The sequence below is a fragment of the Ranitomeya imitator genome, chromosome 1 (genome assembly GCF_032444005.1).
Source record: "Ranitomeya imitator isolate aRanImi1 chromosome 1, aRanImi1.pri, whole genome shotgun sequence".
Lineage (NCBI taxonomy): Eukaryota > Metazoa > Chordata > Amphibia > Anura > Dendrobatidae > Ranitomeya > Ranitomeya imitator.
This window is the reverse complement of record NC_091282.1, coordinates 881,001,781-881,027,968: the sequence shown is the minus strand read 5'-3', so window position 1 is coordinate 881,027,968 and position 26,188 is coordinate 881,001,781. Positions and strand designations below refer to the sequence as shown.

The following is a 26,188-nucleotide window of genomic DNA, read 5'->3' as shown; positions in this document are numbered from 1 at the left end:
TTTCTTGGTGGTGTGTGAACATGTTCTTACAGACTTGTTCACTGTGCAAGTAGCCCATGTGTTCCTGTTTCCATGATTGTTCTCTTGTGTCTACAAGACTGGGGAGTTCCACCACTCCTCTTGGGCTAGCTGCACAAAAGCTGTTCTGCCCTGTATGCACACATGGATTTTTCCTCTCTGAACCCTGTTTACACAGGTAATATACAGATGATCAGGTTTTTAAATACATCAGATAGGGATTGCATACATTAGTTAGGACTGCTCTGATATGGGTATACCGTGAAGATTGGTAGAGCAGCTTAGTATACATTTTTTGCAAAAAACGTATCAACCAAATACCCTGTTATTTACATCTTTTACTAGCACTTGCGGATTACTGCAAACATTTTTTCAAACTGAGTGTTTTTGGTTTTACCATTCTCTTTTGTGTCTTCACCTCAGTAGTAGCAACCTGAACGCACTCCCTCTGACATCTACCCTTACAGGATTCACTCCATCCCAAAATTAGGAGCCTCAACGGGACCTAAGCATGTGACCCTCGACCTCCAATGGGAGGTCGTCCCATGGGCATGCTCAGTATGGGAAAAGCAGAACTTAGTCCCAGAAAGACCTGCTCGCTGCTGATCAGTGCTGGTTACTAAGGCAGAGCCTGGAAGGGCAGCAGTAACCAGTCACACAGTATCAGCTTGAGCCTGAAGCTGGGACCGACGTCTCCCCCGAGCAGGCTCCACTGCGGCTGGAGAAGAATGGAAGACCACAGCAGAGATGGTTCGAGATTCCCCCTGTGAAGAGGCGGGAACTCGACACCTAACACAAGCAGCCCAAAATTCCCCTAGAGCATTATAAGTCTACGTTCACATTAGCGTCTTTGGGCGCAGCGTCGTCGACGCATGTCAAACTGCATGCACAACGCGTTTTTTGACGCATGCCGTCAACACATGCATCGAAAAACGCTACGTTTTGTGACAACGCTTGCGTTTTTTGATGCATGCGTTGTACTAAAATGTTATTCTTGGCACAATTGAAGATAAAAAATGCCCAAAAAAGTGTCTAGACACTATAAAGAGAAATACCACCAATGGGATAGGAGAGGGTGGGTGTAATGGAATGTGTGTGTATATATATATATATATATATATATATATATATATATATATATACACCCTTTGTAGCGTTTCCCTTACTTCGGGTCATGGGGGACACACGCTTTGCACGGGAATAACGCGTACAGGCACGATTTTTCCACAAATAAAGTCCGTTCCGGTTTATTAAAGCATCATAAACCGGACCGTAAACCAGGTTACACACAGTCTGTTACTTTGACACATGTGGCTTTACAAAAACATTCGGTAGTCACGTCTTTTCTCTTCATTATATTACAGTTCATTTCATGCATTAACGGAACATATTAACCACCAGCATTCTGGTCCAGTGGCAGATACGTCTCTGCCAAATATTACAGGTTTTTATCCCATACCAGGGATTACCTCAGGTGCTTCGGACTCCTGCCAGTGTTAGTTCACAGGGAAACTGCCTCACTTGGATCACCGTCTTTGTGACCAGGACACCTCGGACAGTCCAGACCCGCAGTAGGAGCTGTAGCTTCCCCAACACAGAAACCGTCCCAGGCTCTGTAGATGCAGCCTTTCCATGCACTTCCAGGAAGTCCAATCACAGGCACTTCCAACACACAGGCCATCAGTCCATGATCTAACCAAGTGCTTACAGGACTCCAGTCCATCGGCGGACAATCCAACACTCTGACCATTCCAGGACTCACACTCTTACCAGGTGCTTGCAGGACTCCAGCTCATCCCAGGACAATCCAACACCCTCAAGCATTCAGTCCAGAGCCTCAGCAGTGCTTCCAGGACTCCAGTCCATCCCAGGACAATCCAACACACGGGCTATTGCAGGACTCACTCTTACAAGGCGCTTGCAGTACTCCAGTCCATAGCAGGGCAATCCAACACCCTTGAGCATTCAGTCCATAGCCTCAGCAGTCCTTCCAGGACTCCAGCCCACTTCAGGACAATCCAACACCCAGGCTATTGTAGGACTCACGGATCTCAGTGCTTCCAAGACTCCAGCCCATACTAGGACAATCCAACACTGACCGTTCATCAGGTCCACGGTCTCAGTGCTTCCAGGACTTCTCCAATACCAGGAGAATCCAACACTGACCCTCCAGGACCTTGCACATGGACCAAAGGATCCATACACAGGAACCATGTGACCCACACCCTGGTCACATTATCTACCTGTAACCACTCCCCTGGGTGGGAGTGAGGGTGTGTGTGTCTAGTTTGACCCTCCCATCTCTCATAACTATCCCTGCCAATCTCCCATTAGCATTACACAACTACTTGTGGGACTACAGGTCCCAGCACACCAACCAAACGTCAGACTGACAGCACAGAGTGTCTTCCTCTGCAACACACACACCGGTCATTTACACTCCTGCCGGACTTTGTCTCATCACTTTTATGCCTCCAAGCGCATCTTGAAGTGCACACACAGCGCCCCCTGGCTGTAACGTGGGTCACTGCACCACACCTTGCAGAGATGAATTCCTGCCATTTTGCTGGTGTTTCCAGCATCAAGTTGGAGCGTCCCATGGAGAGTATCTACATGAATATGGAGTTGGATTTTGCCTTGGCTAATGCTTATGCTGTTGCCTATTACGAACAAAGGAAAAGAGAAAAACGGAGGAGTCATTGGCGCTTTTGGCTACACCCTATAGTTGAAGTCCGGGAGAGCCGTGGAGCCTACCATTGCTTGTTTGGCAAGCTGAATGCCAATCTTGAAAAATATTTTGAATTTACCAGGATGTCTAAAGACAGCTTCCGCTATCTGCTGTGTCTTGTGGAAGGAGCCATTACCAGGCAGAACACACCGCTCCAGAGATCAATTTCTGCAGAGGAACGGCTGCTGGTGACTCTACGGAACCTTATATTGCAATGTAAACACCTGTCATATGTTCAGCAATGTAATTTTTTTTTTTTTTTTTTACTTCTGTGTTTGTTCTTCAATGTACTTAATTTAATTTTTTAATTTATCTGTTGGCTACCGGAGAGACCTTAAGATCCCTGCATTTTCAATTTAGGATTGGAATCTCCACACTTTCAGGAATTGTTGCCGACACATGCCGTGCTTTGTGGGACAATCTCCGGGATAAATTTTTACCCTTCCCAACAACTGATTTATGGGAGGCCAACGCCAAAAAATTTAATCAAGTTTGTTCTTTCCCAAACAGCATTGGAGCTGTGGATGGGAAGCACATTCGGATTACAAAGCCTGCAAGAACTGGATCACAGTTCTTTAATTATAAAAAATACTTTTCCGCCGTGCTCATGGCAATTGCAGGTGCGGACTGCAGGTTTCTCGCCGTGGACATTGGAGCGTTTGGCCGTACAAATGACTCAAGGACATTAAAAGAGTCTGATATGGGCCTAAGGTTATATGGGAACAATTTTAATTTCCCCCAGCCACGACCTCTTCCCAACACAGAAGGCCCGGCAATGCCATTTGTTGTGGTTGGGGATGAGGCATTTCAAATGTGCCAACCTACTGAAACCCTACTCCAGTCTGAGCTTGGACCACACCAAAAGGGTTTTTAATTAGACTGTCCAGGGCCAGAAGAACTGTGGAGTGCGCCTTTGGGATCCTGGTCTCCAAATGGCGCATTTTAGGATCCGCCATTAATCTCAAAATTGAGACAGTGGATGAGGTGGTGTAGGCTTGTGTGTTTCTACACAATTATATTAAGGCAAAAGAGAGACCAAACGTGGAACTAGATGAACCCATTTCAAACCCATTGCCAGATTACCAACATCATCCTCTGAGGACAACTGTTGAAATTGGGCAGATGAGGGATCGATTTGCTTCCTATTTTGTTTCTGATGTTGGGCGTGTGTCATGGCAAGATGAAATGTCTCGCATGTGAACAGCAAGCTCTGGCGCCGGCACTTCTGAGCGGAGCGTGCGGCTCCATGTGTTGCTATGCGGCCGCACGCTCCGCTCTGGAGTGCCGGCGCCACAGCTTGCTGTTCACATGCGAGACACGGACATGTTTCTCGCATGTGTGACTCCGGCCTTAGAGGCAATCACTTATTCACACATGGCCCTGTAGTAGTGATGGGCAGTCCGGCTCTTTTTGGTGATTCGGCTCCACTCACCAAAAAGAGCCGGCTCTTTCAGCTCGTGAAGTGGCTCTTTTTGTAAATAAAAATAGATTTTACACTGTCATCGTTCCAAGTCTTTGCCTGTAGAGTGACAGCCTCATTATACAGCTGTATAAGTATCTAGTGAAGCAGTAAAGACTGTTTTTTAGCATTGCAGTTTCCTCAGATTGTTGGCTCTTGTGAACAGAACCCGTGCTACTCGGTTGTAGTCCTAACCTGTATTACTTAGTAATATGTGCCGTTTTTTGTACATGTCCTTTCTGAATTTGTAAGTGCTGTGATATATGTTGGTGCTGTATAAGATTGTAATTCGTAAAAATAAAGGCATGCTGCAAGCACTGTGCTAACACGCACACTGTATACACACACTATACACATACACTGTACACACACCAAAATATGTAAGCAAAGCATACGGAATAATAAACTCAGTTTATTTCAACACAACCTGGAACAGAAATGTATAACTGCTACTATACCATGGTATCAACTTCTCCTGCTGGTGGTGCACAGCACTACAAATCCCAGCAAGTCAAGCAGAATATGGCAATGCAACCCTAGTTACATACCAACTTTATGAACAGTTAAGTTACAGTAAATATAATTGAGGTAGTATTACACAGAACAAGTTTAAAGAGATTGTCCATGACTAACATTGATGGCCTGGCCTTACTATAGGTGATCAATGTGTGATCACTGGAGAGCAGATGTGCAGTACCTAGCCGCAGTCACTACATAGAAGATGGAGCACCTTCATAACTCAGCAACTCTGGCCGACATTGAGAATAGCTGATCATCGGGGGTGCCAGGTGCCGCCCTCCCGTGATCACACATTGATCACCTAAAGCAGGTGTGGGGAACCCCAGGCCACGAGGGCCGCCATCAGTGCCTGTTTTCAGGATTTTCTTAGTATTGCACAGGTGATTAATATAATCACCTACACTGGTGATGATTCCAACCCCTGTGCAATGCAATTACTTATCCACATGACAACTGGTATCCGTGACTCCTGTGAGATCTAATGTAACACCCTTTATCTTACCTCATATCACCCTGAGATAACGGCCACCTCCCCCTTCTCCTGTAGCAAGAGAATAACCCTATTAAAACACACGACAAATCAGGTTGGATTAATTGGCCACAGCAGCCATTTATTAACATTTAAACATACAACAATATTGGAACAATAAACCCCGGAACTGGATGATCCTCGAAGCCCGAAACATATATCGAACATTTTCCAGCCAAACGTGCCAAGTATTTTGGCCTTATATCCGCCTTACCCCCAGCTGCTATGCACCAGCTCGGAGGCAAACTCCACCCGCCAGGCCAAAACCGCACACCTGTTTGTGGTTCCCCCTAATAATCCCTTCCATGGGATTATCTATACCCCTTTGACCATTTTAAATCACCCCGGGGAGTCCAGAACCTATTGAGATCCCCCCCCCATCAATCCGCCATTTTCCACTTCCACCAACTTCGAGGACCACCACCCCCTGCCACAAACATAAATGTTCTAACCCCTTAAACATTTATGTCACTCCACACTTTCAAAGCTGTTTCGATGCCTTCTTGGATCGCCAAACACCACATATCGGTACCAACCGCATTCAAATGCACCCCGTCCAACCTCCCGTACCGGACTCCAAATTTATGTGCCGCACCACTATCGCTCCGTTCCTTGCCATAAAACGCGAAACAGCTTTGTTCACCTTGATCCTTGCTTTGTTCACCCCTTCCAGTGACCTAGCACCCCGCCAAACCTTCCGCGGGACGATGTCCGACCAAACCACCAAAACCTTGGGAAACATTGCCCACAACCTTAACATGTCGAACTTAATGTCTTTTTTAGAAGTTCTCTACATGGCCTCTTCCCCAAGTGGATAACCAAAATTTGTGGGACCTGATCCCAGCGCACAAAACGATGAAACTCGGGCAAAAAATTGACTCCAAGTCATCCCCTTTTTCCAATCCACCTCAGTGTTGCCACGTCACGCGAAAAACCCAACTGACGGCCATCCGGACGAACCGCTGCCCTCTGCGCTGCCCAGAACACGAACGAGTGTCCCATAATCCAAACCAGCCTTTTGTCGTGTTCTGTAAGAGAATAAACAATAACATCGATCAATTCAAGAAAACCCCCCGAATACTTGAACCATGAAGTTAAACCAAACCCGGGCGAACATAAGACCGGAATCTCTCCGATTCCCACCGCCTAATTCTTTTTACCACCTCATCCCCCAATCCTCTCCTGGCTGCTTCCGTTGCAGCCCCTATACGAAATGAATGCCCACTGTACTTTGCCGGTGAAATTCCCCCCGTCTCCAAACACTTCCGAAATATTGAAACAAATTGAAAACGCGACAAGAAAGAACCATCTGCATGAACCAACAGTGGGTCAGATAATACACCCCCTCTTCTCATTAACTTATCCACGCAGTTTACTGGGCACAATGGACAATTTGGAACTTCGAATAACACTAATTTACAACCTTTCCTGGTAACGTCCGTTTTCGACGACCGAATGAACACAACCACCCTGTCCGACGTAACATCCACGTCTTCCCTCTGTAAACCCCCTCCCTTGCATCTGGAAGGGCTAACCATCTCCCCCAGGCGAAATATCCCAAAAAACGCCAACGAGAAAGCCGCTTGAAATAGTCACCTTCCAATCCGAGAAGCAAACAACCCGTAATTGCCTTCCAATTGTTAACAGCACTTCGAAGGAGACCGGTCGTCTGCCGTCCAACGACTTCTGCCCTTTTTTCCAGCCTTTTACTATTTGCGTCACCAAAAATGATTTTGTCTCGTCCCACAAACCTCTAGCCTTGAAACCAAACGCTAAACCAGCTAGGAACTTACTCACTTTGGACACCGACCAACCCGATTCCCACACATGCCCTACTAGCAACAGCCTATTCTCATCGTCCATCCCAGACCCGTAGGACACCTTCCAATTCTCCCATGTACTCCAAGCCTGATCATACTGCAACCAAGACCTATCTGATAACGATCTAGCGTACAACTCCCTTACGGCCGGAAGGGCAGGTTCCACAGTTCCGCTGGACAATCCCGGCCCGCTGAATCCAAGTAAGGTCTCGGTCCCTGAGACTCATGCCACTGTGAGTGGAAAAGGACATCATCAGCATTAGTAGGCACAGTTGCCCTACAATCCGCTACAATCCACAAGTTAAACTTTAGGTCCAAGAAAACCAGATGCTGCAGTATCCTGACGACTTCTGGAGATGCCGCAGATAACGCGTTGATGGCTTCCACAACACCTGCATGCTCGCAAGAAAAACAGATTTTTTTATTCATCACCATCTCGCCCCAAAGTGACAACGCCACAACTCGAGGAAATAACTGAAGCAAAATCCGGTTCTGTAACAAACCTTGTTCACGCCACTTGAGTGGCCACTCTGCCACTAACCCCTGACTGCGATACTGCAAGCTGATACCACGCTTCTCAATCACGTTAATAAAAAAACCTAAGTCCACCGCATTCTCAACTGTCTGAATCCAAATGGATTTGCCGTTATATTCCTCCAAGAAAAGAGCCCACACCTTCAAATCCTGCTTCAAATCCTTTGTCAATCTGATGAAATGTAGGGGAGATTTCACTCCCGCCGTCGCCAAAGACAAACGCTGACAAAATGCGCGGCCCATCGGCATAATCCTGCAAGCAAAGTTCAGCTTGCCCAACAAAGATTGTAAATCGTGTAGCGTTATCTTACGCCGCGTACTTGCTTTTCTAACTTCCTCCCGAAAAGCGACTAGCTTGTCATCAGGCAATCTACATTCCATCGCCACAGTGTCAATTTCTATGCCTAGAAAACTCAGTGTCGTCGCTGGCCCGACAGTCTTATCAGCCGCTAACGGAACTCCGAAACCTTTTGCTACCCTCTCAATCGTGTGCAGTAGAATCGAGCAAACCGCAGTGTGGCGGGCCTACAAACATAAAATCGTCGAGGTAATGTAAACAAGAATTCAAACTAGATACATCCTTAACGACCCATTCCAAGAATGTGCTAAATGCCTCAAAATAGGCACACGATAGCGAGCAGCCCATGGGAAGACAACGATCAATGAAAAAACCTCCGTCCCAAAAACAACCTAACAAGTGCATACTCTCAGGGTGCACGGGTAACAGGCAAAACGCCGCCTCGATATCCGTCTTTGCCATCAAAGCCCCCCTACCGCACAGCCTTACCAGATTCATTGCTACATCGAACGACATGTAAGAAACCGCACACAGTTGAGGATCGATACCGTCGTTCACTGGCAGACCTTTGGGAAATGATAAATGATGAATAAGCCTAAATTTGTTAGGCTCCTTCTTCGGAACCACTCCGAGAGGTGACACCCTCAAATTACTGATCGGAGCTGTTGCAAAAGGTCCCACCATCCTACCCAGATCAACCTCTTTCTTCAATTTTTCGGAAACCACGCTAGGAAACTGCAATGCCTATTTTAGGTTCTTTTTTGACAAACAAGCATCGTGCTCAATAAACGGAATTTTAAAACCATAACCAAAACCTTCCCTCAAAAGTGACGCTGCTGCTACGTCTGGGTATCTATTTAGATATACCTCCATCGCGTCCAGCCGCACCGGCGTCTCCCCTTTTTTCAGCAACATCTCCCCCTCTTGATTTTCCCCTTCTAAAACATCTAGCCGCCCCATGTGCGCCCCCACAAACTGAGCATTCATGCTTGAATTTACACTTGCTCCCAAACCTACTGGTCCCCTCATTAAAGGAGAAACACAGTCCCTTCTGCATTGCGACCGAGTGTCCTGACTGCCCTGAACTCCCGGCGCCCCCTTGAAATGGCTGACTTCCCTGATTTGCTCTAGCTGGTGCCATAACTCTCATCCATAATGCTATGTCCTTATGATCCCAACGTATGCCCGGTCGGACCGCCTTGCACTGCCTGAACTGCTCGTCGTATCTCAGCCAGCCTTGCCCGCCATACACCCGGTAAGCCTCCCCAATTGCATCCATATAGCAAAAGAGTCCTGAACAATTTTCCGGTGCCTTTTCGCCTATCATGCTCGCCAATATAGCAAACGCCTGCAACCAATTAGAAAATAAACGAGGGATCAGACGGTACCTCCTCTTCTCTTCATCTTCTTTTTTGGAATCATCATAATGAAAAAATATCCACATAATCCCCCTTCCAGATCTTTTCTTTCACTTCCTCCTTCAAATGGGACCCCAGCGGTCACTCAAAACATACATATACTTCACTCCTAGCTGAATCATCCAAACGCACCGCCTCCTCGTTTTCCTTTTCTTTGCTAGCCCCTGCATTATGGGTCGCACCTCCCAAGACGGCTGACCCAGTCCCCCTTTCCGCTTCACTGCTGTCCCCCCCCCCCCCCGACGCAGCTGAGACCGCTGTACCTTGGCCCCCACACTGCGAAACTACCTCGGTGCTTGTTAACATCCCTATACCCGCTGACCTTTCCGTGCTCCCTAACCACGCCGCTGCAGGTGACACCCCCCCGAGGGCCCCCGTACCATATTCTAGCTAAATCTCTAAGGCCATGCAGTATTAAGCCCATCCCCCCGCTAGCGCCCCCCATAAATGCCTCCCGTTCCCTAACCTCATTAGGAGCTAAGCAGGGGTTAAATATAGAAAATTGCTGGCTCTCACCTGGCTGCCTGGGCGCTGTGAACCCAGCAGCCGAAGGTCCTGGATCCTGGCGAAGGTGTGCTGGTCCCATGCTGGATCTGTCCGCTGTTGGCTCCGCAGCTCCCGGGTCAACCTGCCTCACCAGCTGCCCACCGCCAGAAGCAGGCAAACTGGCAACCATTGCAGGGCCCCTCGGAGCTGCCGCCGTGGTCCATGGTCCGCCGCCATCTTGGTGAGGTCCCTGGTGCGCAGGTGCAGGGCTCCATGATGCGGTGCCATCTTGTTGAAGTCCCAGGACACGTGGCGCTGTGCTCCCTGCTGTGGCGCCATCTTGCCGGAGACCCCGGCCATGCGGCGACGCTGCAGTGCTGCTGCAGCGCCGCTGAAGCGCTGCTGACCGAGGCAGCCGATCGCTGCCCGCCGCTCACTGGAGCCACCCCCACCGCACTGTGTCCAGAACGCCTGTCATGCGCCGCTCCACCTAGCATGCTGGAAAACAGGCCGACGCATAGGGGCCCGCCCCCTGGCTCCTTGTGCTCCTCCACACCGAGCAGGGCCTGCCAGAACGCTGGCTGTTATGAAAGGCAATTCAGTATCACAATGGACATGGAGGTCAGAGCACATACAGTGATCTGACAATAACCCAAAATAATAGAACGAGCTCTGAGACGTGGGAACTCTGCAGACCGCAATCCCTAATCCTCTCCAAACACAACTAGAGGCAGCCGTGAATTGCGCCTAACGCTACCTATGCAACTCGGCACAGCCTGAGAAACTAACTAGCCTGAAGATAGAAAATAAGCCTACCTTGCCTCAGAGAAATACCCCAAAGGAAAAGGCAGCCCCCCACATATAATTACTGTGAGTAAGATGAAAAGACAAACGTAGGGATGAAATAGATTCAGCAAAGTAAGGCCCGATATTCTAGACAGAACGAGGATAGGAAAGATAACTTTGCGGTCTACACAAAACCCTAAAGAAAACCACGCAAAGGGGCAAAAAGACCCTCCGTACCGAACTAACGGCACGGAGGTACACCCTTTGCGTCCCAGAGCTTCCAGCAAAACAAATAGACAAGCTGGACAGAAAAAATAGCAACAAATAGCAAAGAAGCACTTAGCTATGCAGAGCAGCAGGCCACAGGAATGATCCAGAGAAACACAAGTCCAACACTGGAACATTGACAGGAAGCATGAATCAAAGCATTAGGTGGGGTTAAGTAGAGAAGCACCTAACGACCTCACCAGATCACCTGAGGAAGGAAACTCAGAAGCAGCAGTACCAGTTTCCTCCACAAACGGAAGCTCCCAGAGAGAATCAGCCGAAGTACCACTTGTGACCACAGGAGGGAGCTCTGCCACAGAATTCACAACAGCTGGCATCTGCCGCTCCTGGTCTCGGATCCCGTCGCCTCTGTGCTGCGGGGGGGGAGGGGACCCCGGCCCCTGTTGTAGGTCCCGCCGTTGGGATGGATTTCTCCCAGGGGGAGGCAGGGGGAGCGCGCCCGCCGACCCCAGCTGGAGGGTCCCTGGAGTGGCTCCGAATGCGGCACCGGACCCGGGGGGTAACCTCAGGACTTGGGCGCGCCGGAGGCCGGGACCGTCGCGGCCGGCGTCCTGCTGGAGGAGTGATGGAGGCTCCGGCTACCGACCCCTGGAGCAGGCTATTTACTGAGGCCTGCAGCCAATCTGTCCCTTGGGTGCCCGCTGCGTCCCGAAGCTGTTGCAGCAAGGCCTCGACGTCATTCGTTGTGGGTACTGCGAAGCTTCTGTCTCTGGCCGGTGAGTACCCAAATGGTTGCCCCACTAACATGGCCACGCCCTTTTATAAAGTCCCCTCTACCCTGCCCCCGACCCTCCTTCTCCCTTCAAATTCAAAAAACTCCGTCCCTCCCATCAGCTCTCTGTTAACCCTATACCCCCCAGCACTCATATGAGCTCCCTATTGTCGCACGTTTCCCTATCGTGGCGGCCTCCCCTAAGGGCCAGAGGCCCAGTACGGCCTTTCTGGATCAGTGATCTCTTGTTGATCACTGGGTGTTCACCCCATTACAATATAGCAGCAGTGTGGCACGTCTGACGACTACTGCTCTGTTTTTTTGTTTTTCAGCAGCCCAAAACAGAATGAGTGGGGCATCCAACCTACCGTTCCATTTTGTAACAGCATTAAAATTTCACCTTTCTGCTAATTGGTGCAGGTCCCAGTGGTTGGACAAACACTTATTAGTTATCACGAAGTTATCAGCTATACAGCAGATAGGCAATACTTTTTTTTTAACCAGACAACACCACTATGTACTAATGCTAGTAACAGGTAGAAAAACAGCATAAAATTGCTGTAAACTGTGCAATCATTGTAAAAAAAAAAAAAAGTCAGGTGTTATTGCCACTTTCAACTGGATTAGATTAAACCCATACGAATACAGCAAAAAAATAAAGCAAAATAACATTAACCCCTTTCTGACCTCGGACGGGATAGTACGTCCGAGGTCAGAAGCCCCGCTTTGATGCGGGCTCCGGCGGTGAGCCCGCATCAAAGCCGGGACATGTCAGCTGTTTTGAACAGCTGACATGTGCCCGTAATAGGCGCGGGTAGAATCGCGATCTGCCCGCGCCTATTAACTAGTTAAATGCCGCTGTCAAACGCAGACAGCGGCATTTAACTACCGCATCCGGCCGGGTCGGCTGGAAATGACGTCATCGCCGACCCCCGTAACATGATCAGAGGTCGGCGATGCTTCAGAATGGTAACCATAGAGGTCCTTGTGACCTCTATGGTTACTGATCGCCGATAGCTGTGAGCGCCACCCTGTGGTCGGCGCTCACAGCACACCTGATTTTCTGCTACAGAGCAGCGGACAGCAGATAGCTGCTATGTAGCAGAGCCAATCGTGCTGTGCCAGCTTCTAGCCTCCCATGGAGGCTATTGAAGCATGGCAAAAGTAAAAAAAAGTGAAAAAAAATATAAATTTAAATCACCCCCCCTTTCGCCGCAATCAAAATAAATTAATAAACAAATATCAAATCTATGCATATTTGGTATTGCCGCGTTCAGAATCGCCCGATCTATCAATTAAAAAAAAAAAGCATTAACCTGATCGCTAAACGGCGTAGCAAGAAAAAAATTTGAAACGACAGAATTACGTTTTTTTGGTCGCCGCGACATTGCATTAAAATGCAATAACGTGCGATCAAAAGAACGTATCTGCACCAAAATGCTATCATTAAAAACGCCAGCTCGGCACGCAAAAAAATAAGCCCTCAATTGACCCCAGATCATGAAAAATGGAGATGCTACGAGTATCGGAAAATGGCGCAATTTTTTTTTTTTTTTTTATAGCAAAGTTTGGATTTTTTTTTCACCACTTGGGTAAAAAATAACCTAGTCATGTTAGGTGTCTATGAACTCGTACTGACCTGGAGAATCATAATGTCAGGTCAGTTTTAGCATTTAGTGAACCTAGCAAAAAAGCCAAACAAAAAACAATTTGCAATTTCAATTTGCAATTTCACCGCACTTGGAATTTTTTCCCCGTTTTCTAATACACGACATGCTAAAACCAATGATGTCGTTCAAAATTACAACTCGTCCCGCAAAAAATAAGCCCTCACATGGCCAAATTGACGGAAAAATAAAAAAGTTATGGCTCTGCGAAGGAGGGGAGTGAAAAACAAACACGGAAAAACAAAAAATCCCAAGGTCTTGAAGGGGTTAAGTAGTGCAACAAAAATATTTGAGTGAAAAGATGGCTTCACCACTAACAGTTAAACAGTACTTTTAGCAGCCTGTAGGAAGACAGTATACAATTACTGTAAACAGAGCAATTGTAGCAAGTCATTCATGTGGTATTACCACCTTTAACAGGGTAACAAAAAATGTTCTTCCAAGCAGGAAAACTATGCCAAATATCTATTTTAGCACTATCACATTAACACCGCTATAGCGGTTTGCCTAACTGGGTGCGATGTGACAACTCATAACAACCGACAGGAATGTTTTTGGAAATGAGCAGTTAAATTAAAGAATTGTCTGGTGAAGGCATTTTGATGTCCAACATCCACCCAACACTCTCTCATGTCCTTCAATGGCTGCTGAATATAGCACTATGAACTGAGCTGCAAAAAAACACTATTTAGTTTGTAGTGACCACTGGTGGATACTGCAAAACAGCTTCTATTCAAAAGAAAATTACAGTACTCCACAGCAGCCACCATAAACTGAATAGATGCACTCTGCAACTTAGTTCAAATTGTTTACATTAAGTGGCCACAGGAGCCAATAAGAGCTGATAGGTGGAGGTGCTAGAGGCTGACACCAAAGATCTCAAATTGATGACCTATCCTGTCGATATAATGTCGATATGCGTGACTGGACAAAACCTTTTAATATACTGCAAAAAAACAAACAAAGAAAAACACACTGAGGTAATCTTGCCACCTTATACAGGATTATTTATTACTCATAAAACCTATATGGAAACAGCATAAGGTCAGGATCACACAGGCGAGAAATACGTCCGAGTCTCGCATGGTAATACCCGGCCCTGCCGCCGGCACTCAGGAGTGGAGAGTGCAACCGCATGGCAATACATAGAGCCGCACGCTCCGCTCGGGTATTACCATGCGAGACTCGGCCGTATTTCTCGCATGTGTGATCCCGGCCTAAAAGTGCAAACCGTATTAAAGTAAATATTAATTTACAAGGGTTAGGAGTCACGTTTTCCATATACTGATACTGGCCTCAAGTAAACCTGCCACATTAAATACGCAGTCTTATCCGCAGGCAGCATGTTATAGAGCAAGTATAGTTGAGCAAGTTAACATATGTTTTTGAGTAGTAGACAAGACTTCATTTTCAATGTGAGATCACTTGAACACTAGATTTAGGGCAGATTGGCATTAAGAAAGACTAAGTACTTCAGTTTATCTGAGCTGATTCTGTTTCTTCTCTCAGTTATTATCTGTCCTGTTTCTGAGAAAACTCTTAAGGTACAGATGTTGCTACAATACACAGTCTTTCTGCCATCACCTTGACAAGTCTGGGGTGTATTGAAGCCTTGGACTTCCACCAGGTCAGTGGGTCTTCAGATCATTGTATAAGGGGTTCTTCAACATAACTTCTTAATTCAGTTATGGCATCTTCAGTAGGATTCCTTCTTGCGGTTTCTCCTATTGCCCTTTCATCAAAAAAATTCCATACAGAAGACACTTGTTGAGCCAATTCTAATGACGTTGCCTCTTCTCTCCCTTGGTCTCCTGGTGAAGCTGGTTGGACGCTGAAGCTGCATTTGGCTGCTGCAGTTATTCTTTCAAAGTGCTTCATCAGCAGCTCGACCATCATTAAAGGACAACCTTTTGCATCGTGGATCCAATATGGTGGATTCAGACAGTAAAATGTATTCCATTGTATGGAACCTTCTGTCCATAGATGTAATAAGTGAGGTCACAAGCTCTGTTGCCTGTGATGTGGCTACGGTTCCATCTGTCTGATGTTGGGCAGTGACTCTCTGCAGACCCCTGCACAAAATGAGCATTTAAGGCTACGTTCACACTAGCGTTCGGCTAGTGTGCGTCGCGCTAGCGTCGGGCGACGCAGCGGCGACGCACGCGTCATGCGCCCCTATGTTTAACATGGGGGACGCATGCGTTTTTGCTTGTTGCGTTTTCCGACACGTGCGTCTTTTTTGACGCTAGCGTCGGACCAAGAAAACGCAACAAGTTGCATTTTTCTTGCGTCCGATTTTCGTCAAAAAACGACGCACGCGTCGAAAAACGCAGCGTTTTTGCGTGCGTTTGCACGCGTTTTTCGGTGCGTTGTGCGTCGCGTCGCCGACGCAGCGGCGCACAACGCTAGTGTGAACGTAGCCTTAGAGGAGGTCACGTACCTTAGAGAAAACAGTAATTTTGTAATACAACAAACAGGAGAATAACAAAAAAAGCAAAAACGTCACCATACTAATCAGGTACGGACTGGGGCTGAAATTCAGCCCTGGCATTTGAAATCACACAGGCCCATGCTGTCCCCGTCCCCATGAACCAGATGGGATGTATTACTAATATTACCCTGGATGGAGGAAAGGAAGATTTTCTACAAGACCAATATTTCTAATGATGCCTGTGGCCTGCCTGGGTAAGTGACGGAGTCAACGACTTTGTGCTTCGTCACAACTCTTAACAGTATGGGTAGCAGACAAGGCAGCCCATGACCAGACAGGCCCTTCTGGCATTTGCAATAACATCAGAAATGTGCCCTAAGCCTGGGCAAGCCCTTTAACCTTTAGCTTTAATAAATTAGTAAATGTCTATTTTACCTTTCTGCACTGATCTCCACAGTGACCTGTTCAAATGGCTCCAACACAGTGCATGCCTCTCTCACTACTTCCCATTCTTCTTGGTTTAGTGTTTCAACAGGTGCAGAGATAATGGCCAGGGTTGAGATTATTGCATCTTTTGACTCCAGAATTAGTTTTAGCATATAATATGATGAATTCCATCATGTAACGCAATCTTGTTTGAGCCTCAACTCAGACATACTCATCTGTTGTTGAGTAGACTTCAGTTTTTCTGTGGCTATTGTGCTCTTATGGAAATATTCCACTATTATCTTGACTTTGTCCACAGTGGGCTTAATAACCTTCATGGAATCTCTCACTATCAGATTAATAGTATGTGCCAGACAGGGGTTGTGGGCCCAATTTAGATTTCTAATAGCTTTTGTTATGTTAGCCGCATTATCACTAACACAACAAATAACTTTGCTTTCTATTTGCCAATCTCTTGCGACTCTAAAGGTACCGTCACACTCAGCGACGCTGCAGCGATATAGACAACGAGCCGACCTAAACTAGATCGCTGGAGCGTCGCTGTTTAGGTCGCTGTAGAGACGTCAAACACAGCAACTCCAGAACGATGCAGGAGCGATCCAGTGACGTAACGGCGACTCACTTCTCGTTCTCGCTGGTTGTTAGCTCCATGTAAAACGTTGCTGGCATCGTTGCTTTTGATGTCAAACATGACGATACATGCCGACCTGGCGACGAAATAAAGTTCTGGACTTCTAGCTCCGACCAGCGATGGCACAGCGGGATCCTGATTGCTGCTGCGTGTCAAACACAACGAGATCGCTATCCAGGACGCTGCAACGTCACGGATCGTTGTCGTTCTCTTTGCAAAGTTGCTGAGCATGACGGTACCTTTAGCAGTTCTTCTGCCAATTTCTCTGAAGTGTCTTTCACACAACTCAACACAGTCCAGAAGATAGGATACCATCTTATAGTTTTCTATGAAATGGCAGGTAACTGACATGAATGCAGTGGTGGACCTGGATATCCAGCAGTCTGTTGTCAGGCAAACTTCTGTAGCTCTTTTAACCCTCTCCTGCAATGAGTCACGTTCTGTTATATATTCTCGGAAGGACTGTCTAGGAGATCGTTTTCCTGCTTGGAATATTATACATAGGATTGAGAGGAAAAATTAATTTTCGAAATCCTTTGTCCTCCACAATTGAAAGTGGTTGAAAATCTGTGGCAATCATTGCAGCCAATTCCTCATCTACTGTAGCTTGCTTTAATGGTGTCGTCGCTGTACTTATCATAAAGTGTGTAATCGAGCTTTGAGTTGTTGCAACAGGTTGGGGATTAATTGGAGCAGGAGGAGTGGCTGGTGCTGTAGACATTACTGCTGAAACTGTTCCTGAAGTAGAAGCACTGACTTCATGTGCGGCAGCCGGAAGGCTAACCTGAGCACGATCTTACCTTCTTCCCTCTGTCGTTACAGTTGGATGCAGCAATCTCAGATGCCTGTGAAGGTGATTAGTAGACCCTGCTCGGAATGAAAGTTTTTTTTTTTTTTTTGTTTGTTTTTTTTTTACAAATTTTACATTCTGCCTATGTTGTTGAGATTTTTTAAATGGATCCAAATGTCACTTCTTTTTCGGCACTCCGACATTTTCTTGTCTCTTATTGGTAGGCAGCCTTTCGTGTAAGTGGTATACTGCAAGGATAAGAATTGTAATAAAGCCATGTGCAGTAAAAATAGTTTCATATCGCCACTAGTGATCTGATAATTAACCAGTAGTAACCCAGTATGACATCTATTCCCCCAGACTAGTACTCTGCGCCTTCACTGCTGTAGTCATTACCTCTTGGATATGATTTATCTGCATCTGTATTTTTTCTGCAAACGCATGCAACTGCAGACTGATCCGGATTTGGTTGGAAATGTGAAATTCTGACTTCTGAGGCAGAGGGGAGAGAGGAGAGGGGAGAAACTGGTGAAAGAAAAAAAAAGGTTCTCCGAGCCTGCGCAGTATCACATCCACATGCGGATTGGACTCCGGCATCCTGATTCGGGGGCGTCTACATTGACAATCATATGTTTTTGGATGCGCTTCCACGTGTCAGGATGTCTGCAGATTTTTTTTTAACACCCAAAATTCGCAACAAACTGCATTTTGGGAGCACATGAAAAATCATGATGCAAACGCAGGTCCATGCGTCCCTATGTTAAGTATAGGGATGCAATCTGGATCAAGATTGCTACACATCACAACGTACTGTTACCGTACCAAAACGCCAGTGTGAAAGCAGACCCACCCGTGCAGCCCCAAACCAGGTGCCCCATGTTATATGCATGCTCCCAATACATTTTATTAACACACTATAACATAGGGCACAAGCTCATCACTTTCCCATACAGCACATCCCTTGTTCTGAGCATGCTTAGTCCCACATAACGGATCCCTGCACACGGAATCCTATGGATCCGTGTGTGTCCTGGATCCATGCTCAATGTTAATTCCAGATGTGTAGCCACGGATCCGTGCAGGTCCCTGTGCCTGCGTCTTTTTCAGATGACAGAACTGCAACAAGTAGCGTTTTTGTCCGTCTGGTAAAATATGCAGATACACGGAATCCGAGGGAAACCAGTGACAACTGGATGCACACGCAGGACCCATCCGTCAGAGACGAAAACGGATCCGCACGCCTCCATGTTCACACAGATTGCAAAATATGCAAGTGTGAAACCAGCATAACTCTATACAATGATTGGAGCTGTACTAGATCTCACCACGGCCACAGGTTATGTCTAAAGTCACTTTATAAATTACTTACTCTCCCCTCAGACGTGCATATCATCCTCACTGTAGTGTTGTTGTCCTCTGATGTTTGACTCCTGATCCTCAGTTCTGAGACTATTCTAATACTTTGAGATGATACCAAACAACTTGCTGAATCCCTCCTCCTAATCATACCATATATGTATATGTGCCATGGATGAGGCCACAATAAAGTGTATATTTGGGACAAAAGGTAACTCACAGGTCATTGCAGATGATGATGATGATAAACATACAATTTGCTGAGTCATTCCTCCTACACAGTCACATACCAAGGAGGAAGCCACTCAAGCCAGTGTATAATAGTGTATCTTTATTTGGGTCACATGGTAACTCACATGCATTTATTTACAGTCCAGACTCCACAGCGTCAGCTAGCTACCTCTCTCCTGTCTGCTCCTCCCACATGAGTCACAGACAGTCACACTTCATCTACGTTCACATTAGCGTCTTTGGGCACAGCGTCGTTGACGCAACCCAAAACGCATGTCAAAACACAGCAGCGTTTTTTGACGCATGCGGTCAACGCTGTCTCGTTTCAGACGTGCAGGCAAGTGAAATACAATGCAATCACCCTTTTTTTTATATCTATGGCGTGGTCTTTGCACTGTCTAGACACTTGATCACTTGTTTTTTGCTCAAAAGGCGCATGCTCGAACAACGCGGGTCAACGCAGGCACCTGCGCCCTATGCGTTTTACATAGACAGTAATGTGGGTTTTTTGGTGCATTTACGACGCAAGTGCGTTGCATGCGTTTTTTACCGGAAATTTGACGTAGGAAAAATGCAACATGTAGCGTCGGCCGCGCCCTGTCTGGTGCGCCCAAATGACGCATGCGTCGTACAACGCTTGACAACGCATACCGGCGCATGTCCATGCGCCCCCCATGTTAAAGATAGGGGCGCATGATGCATGCGTCAGTATCCATCGACGACGCTGCGCCCAAAGACGCTAATGTGAACGAAGACTTCACTAGCTGAATCTGATAAGCTGCCAGGCGCCAAAGAAAAAAAAAAGACTCTCCTCACTCAGGCTGCCGTCACACTAGCAGTATTTGGTCAGTATTTTACATCAGTATTTGTAGCCAAAACCAGGAGTGGGTGATAAATACAGAAGTGGTGCATATGTTTCTATTATACTTTTCCTCTATTTGTTCCACTCCTGGTTTTGGCTTACAGATACTGATGTAAAATACTGACCAAATACTGCTAGTGTGACGGCAGCCTCACACTGCAGAGCCGACTCCTTTCTTTCACAGCAAATATGCAAACACTAAGACAAAAGGAACTCATACCACAGGGTGCTGTATACATATTGTGGGCAATACTGGGGTGTATTAAACATACTGAAAGCAATACATGGGCAATAAAGTGCTGAGTGCAATACAGGGGGGAATTATGAATACAGAGAAAATTGAGTTAAATATACTATTATCACTACATTGAGGCATTATGTATACTGTTGGCACTACAGCAGAGAATTATCAATACTGGGGGCACTGCAAGGCGGAATCATTACTACTACTGTGGGCACCATTATTATTGGGCACAATATTATAAATGAATGTATTCAGGTAAAAAATTAATGCCATTGATTGGACTTTTGGCTGCAGTATTACAATTGACTGCAGTATTACAATTGACTGACTATAAGAATGGTACTATTATTTTGTAAGTAAACTAATTAGGACCACATAGAGCACCGTATTGACGATAGCTGGAATATAAACACAGTTGAAGCATTAAAAGGGTGACAACGACAGAAAGCTGAGGAACCTATCAGGGATGCAAGGGAACCTCTCCAAAACACTTAAAGGGACACTGTCACCTGAATTTGGAGGGAACAATCTTCAGCCATGGAGGCGGGGTTTTTGGGTGTTTGATTCACCCTTTCCTTACCCGCTGGCTGCAATATTGGATTGAAGTTTATTCTCTGTCCTCCATAGGACACGCCTGTGCAAGGCAATCTTGCCTTGTGCAGGCATGTACTACGGAGGACAGAATGAACTTCAATCCAGTATTGTAGCCAGCATGCAGCCAGCGGGTAAGGAAAGGGTGAATCAAACACCCAAAAACCCTGCCTCCATGGCTGAAGATTGTTCCCTCCAAATTCAGGTGACAGTGTCCCTTTAAGGTACCGTCACACTCAGCAACTTGACAACGACAATGATCCGTGACGTTGCAGCGTCCTGGATAGCGATCTCGTTGTGTTTGACGCGCAGCAGCAATCTGGATCCCGCTGTGATATCGCTGGTCGGAGCTAGAAGTCCAGAACTTTATTTCGTCGTCAGGTCGGCGTGTATCGTCATCTTTGACATCAAAAGCAACGATGCCAGCAACGTTTTACATGGAGCTAACAACCAGCGAGAACGATAAGTGAGTCGCTGTTACGTCACTGGATCGCTCCTGCATCGTTCTGGACCTAAACAGCGACGCTCCAGCAATCGGCTCATTGTTTATATCGCTGCAGCGTCGCCGAGTGTGACGGTACCTTAAGCAAAACTCAAATTAGTCACTGCAATAGTCTGTTCTGATTAGATAAGATGAGGGAATAGATTGTCTACATAAGAGGAGACATTGCATACAGTGCCACATAACTTTCATACGTAGGAATGTTATTCAAAGTATATGGAGAGATTTTGACCATTGATTGGAACACCATTTAAATTTTTGCGTCGTCCAGCAGAAAACCTATAATCAACCTTGGCATCAACTTTCAACTGTCATTGAGTCCTAAGGAGACATACAGTTGTGGAAAGACAGTGAGACTCTACTGCGAACAGCAGTTCTTGTCTCGCTGTCCTCATAAGTGCACAAAAGCAGAACTTTACTTGGTGTCCCAGAAGTAATCAGCCTGACTTTATATCCTGTGACACATTGCATAACAAGCTCTTGTAATCTTATTTACCTGTTTCATTGAATCCCAGAGTGTCTATCGGCCATATCCTCCTTCTCCTCTCGCTTCCTCAAGCTCAATGTGGACAAATCTGAACTCCTTATCTTTCCTCCATCACGCATATCTTCCCTACCTGATCTATCTATCAAAATAAATGAAATCACACTTTCCCCTGTCCCCAAAATCCGCTGCCTCGGAGTAACCCTTGACTCTGCCCTGTCCTTCAAACCGCACATCCAAGCTCTCTCCATCCTCCTGTCGCCTGCAGCTCAAAAATATTTCCAGAATCCGTCCTTTCCTCAACCCACACTCTACCAAAATGCTTGTGCATGCCTTAATCATCTCCCGCCTTGACTACTGCAAGATACTCCTCTGTGGCCTACCTTCTAACACTCTCGCACCCCTCCAGTCCATCCTTTTTTTTTTTTTTTTTTTTTTTAAATTTAAATAGGTTTTTATTAACAATAAATGAAGAAGAACATCACATTCTCATCCACATTTCAATATGTTACATACATTTTCTTATTTTAAAGAAAACCCAACATACCCACAACAACCCTCCCCCCCCCCCATAGGACAGCTCATCCCCAATCTATACTCCCCTGAGGTCGCCAATGCCTCAAGTAATTCTCACCTATCCGAAGCTTATAGTTCCCAACTTCTATTACTCCTATCCCAACTCAAGCCATGGAGACCACATTTTATTAAACATTTCTATTTTCCCCCGTCTCTTATAAACCCCTTTTTCCAACTTTAGACCGTGTTGTACATATTGAAGAAATTCCCTCCTCGCAGGTGGTTCTACCTTTATCCAATTTCGTGCTATCACTTTCCGAGCCATATATAGCAACCTAGCGATTGCTATTTTCCAGGTGTTGTCCACTCCTATTTCATCCACATATCCCAACAAGCATATTATCGGATCTCTAAGGACTCTACATTTGTACGCTCCTTCCACCCGACTCAAAACTACCACCCAAAAAGCGGCCAGTCTAGGACACGTCCACATCATATGATATATTCCTGCATTCTCACTCCCACACCTCGGGCATTCAGAGTTAGCACGCAACTCCAGTCCATCCTTAACTCTGCTGCCCGACTAATTACTCTCTCCTCGCTACACTCCTGCTTCACTTCTTTGCAAATCCCTTCACTGGCTCCCAATTTCCCAGCGTATCCAGTTTAAATTACTAACACTGACCTACAAAGCCATCCATAATCTTTCTCCTCCATATGTTTCCACACTAATCTCTCAATATCTTCCCTCACGTAATCTCCGGTTTTCCCAAGACCTCCTCCTCTCCTCCACGCTTATTCACTCCTCACTCAATCGCCTCCAAGACTTCTCCCGAAAATCACCCATCCTCTGGAATTCAGTGCCCCAACACATCCAGTTATCCACTACTTTTGGATCCTTCAAAAGAAACCTGAAAACCCACCTCTTCAAGGAAGCTTACAGCCTGTAAAGACCACACGGCCACCTCAACACCATTGGAGCTACTGCAACCCTCGACCTACTGTCTCCTTCCCCATAATCCTGTAGAATGTAAGCCCGCAAGGGCAGGGTCCTCTTCCCTTTGTACCAGTCTGTCATTGTTTTGTTTACTGTAAGTGATATTTGTATTTTGATGTAACCACTTCTCATGTACACCACCATGGAATTAATGGTGCTATATAAATAATAATAAAAAGGCTATGGGATGTTGCATAACAAGATCTTGTAATCTTATTTACCTGTTTCATTGTGAAAGAGAAGCTTGTACAACATCCCATAGCCTAACACAACCACTACTATGTACACCTAAGGGTGCGTGTCCACGGGCCTGATTACATCCAGATTAGTTGCGGATTGAATGTTGCGTACAACCGCAGCGTTCAACCCGCAGCTCCAGATGTTACAGCATAATGGAGGGGATTTTATGAAATTCCATGTCCACTATGCGTGCGAACACGCACTCAGCGGGCCTGCGTTTACGGACATGGGGTGCGTCTTTTTAGATCACAGTGTGTCTGTTTACCTTGCGGCGACGCTCCGTCGCCGCAAGGTAAATCACAGGGCCCTATGAATGGGGTGCGCAGATTTCGGATGTGTGCAAAGAACACACCCAGAATCACCGTGCGTTCAGAAGGGGGCGGCGATGTAAATCCAGACAGTGGACACATAACCTAACAATTAATACATTGTTAAATACTACTGTTAAAATCCTCAGGGTAAGGATGGGTGGAATGCACTAAATAAAATATAATAATGAAGTGCGTTCGCCACTCGGGGTCCAGAGATGGTACACTGCAGCTAAGAGGACAATGGCGAGACTTGCAGCGAGCGTAACAGACTCGCACTGAGTTGTCACTCAGTGGAGTAGCACGTGGCTGTGTCAATCGCACACAACAATGGAACAAGGCTCTGCAGCAGAGCTGTGCTATAGGCACACAACCACAGAGTGATTAGATGCTGAACACGAACCCTGTGTCATGCCCTCAGCTGCAGACCTGGTCTCCGCTGTGAAGGGAGACCGGCCCATTTCATGGAGCTCCACTGGTACTACTCACCCTATCCGTGGCTCCAGACGATCAGCTGCTCCATTCTCTTTTAACCCTCCGTCAGGGGCAATATGTTTCATAAAGCCAAAACACTATCTGATCTCCTGCAGCACAAGAGGCTTCTCAGGTTTCACACAGCCTTTAAAGTTATGAAGGTATTGGGAGGATGGTGTTTCCCAGACAAACCACTGAAAATAGAGAAATGAGAAGTGAGCTGCGCCTGTCAGATCAGTTGCCCCTGACGGAGGGTTAAGAACCTGCATCCTCTTGGGAGGTCTCCTGGAAATGCTCTTAGGAGGCGCGCCTGCTTCCTGCACATACTTAAAACAGCAGAGCACCTTTTCTCTATTAGGGCTCTCTGTGCTATGATGCGCTGTGCATAAAAGGCATCCTCCCCTTATGGGAGGTGCCTGGGCAATGTGTTCATTCTATTGTTTGTGGCCTTCTGCTCAGACCACACTCTGTTGTGCTCTGCAAACTGAAGTTTATTACTTTCATTATTCTAATTCCTCTGTCTCCTCAGAACCCTCCGTTGGCAGTTCCCTATTCTGGATCCTTCTGGACTCTCCAGTTTCCACTCCAGTCTGACTAAACTGCTCCTCATGGAACCATCCAGATATCGTGGCTGGCTGGATCAGCCTTTCCAGGACTACACAGAGCTTCCAGGATGCTCTCCGCTGAATTCCACTGTCTTGTTAATATGGTCTGTACGGGTCGTCCCTCTGGTCCGGGTACTGCGGCATTTAGGCCACCTGGTGTTGTGACGGGGGAATCCCTGTATAGGGGTACATACACCTTGCCCGGTGCTCCACTACGTGGTTCAGTGTTGTGGTCCAGAGGGTTCTTCCCTCAAGCACCTCTTTCTGTTTGTTAAAGCTTCCTTTAAATAAAAACCTTTGCTTTTTGGAAGCTCATTCTCCTGTCTCTAGTGTACCGGGTATACAGCTACCACTGCTCCATCAGTGGTCTAGTGAGTCCACTATACATCCCCACGCCCTGTGGGCGTAACACCCTGTTGACTTCACAGGTGTTCGCTATCTGACTGAGGCAATGAAACCGGTTGTGGACTCAGACACTCACAGAACTCCTCTCTAGAGGGGCCGGAATTCTAAAGGCACTAGCGCCTGCCTTGAATTCAACCACACACTCCTCTCCAGAGAAGCTGGAATTTCAAAGGCACTGAGCCTGCCGTGGGCACATACAGCTAACACTACCGTTTGGTTCCTCACACACTCAAAACAAAAATCATCTTAGTGCACCGACGGGCACGCCAAAGATCCTTTTATAGTTTGCCAATCTGACAGAACCTTACTCACTGGCCGATCCGGACCAGGACCTGAGCATGTGATGGGCGACCACCAACGAGAAGTCGACCCACGAGCATGCTCAGTAAAGGGAAACCAAATTTTACAGCCTGGATATGAGCAAGACTCTGAGACTGATGTCCTTGCTCAGAAGCATTCACTGCGGTTGAGGCTGAATGGGGGACAGCAGGAGAAGAGAAGGCTTGGGATCCATTCTGTGCAGTGGAAGAATCCTGGCTCCTAATACCCAGTATATGTCTATTACTCATTTTCAGACTTTGTGAGCTGTCTAACTATGTGCCGTATTTTTCGCATTATAAGATGCACCTAGGTTTTAGAATGTTATATTTTTAGCCAAATAATGTGAAAAAACCTTTAATTAAATAGCAGAATATTATTTTAACATAGAATCAACAGCAGCATTGTGGGTAAAATCTAAAACCAGTCCCATGTACCGGAAGTAACAGCAAGAACCATGCTCTGGCTAACGAATGAGAAGAAACTTTATTCCT

General features: G+C 46.6%; 1 long non-coding RNA gene across 1 annotated transcript in view; it reads left to right on the top strand.

The window, feature by feature from the left end:
• The window catches only part of LOC138658189 (uncharacterized), a 176,501-nt gene extending 151,220 nt beyond the window's left edge, over window positions 1-25,281 (top strand). The window contains exon 2 of the long non-coding RNA XR_011317382.1: window positions 24,896-25,281. This is a non-coding gene — a long non-coding RNA (uncharacterized lncRNA). The remainder of the gene's footprint in view (window positions 1-24,895) is intronic.
• Window positions 25,282-26,188: the final 907 nt, after the last annotated feature.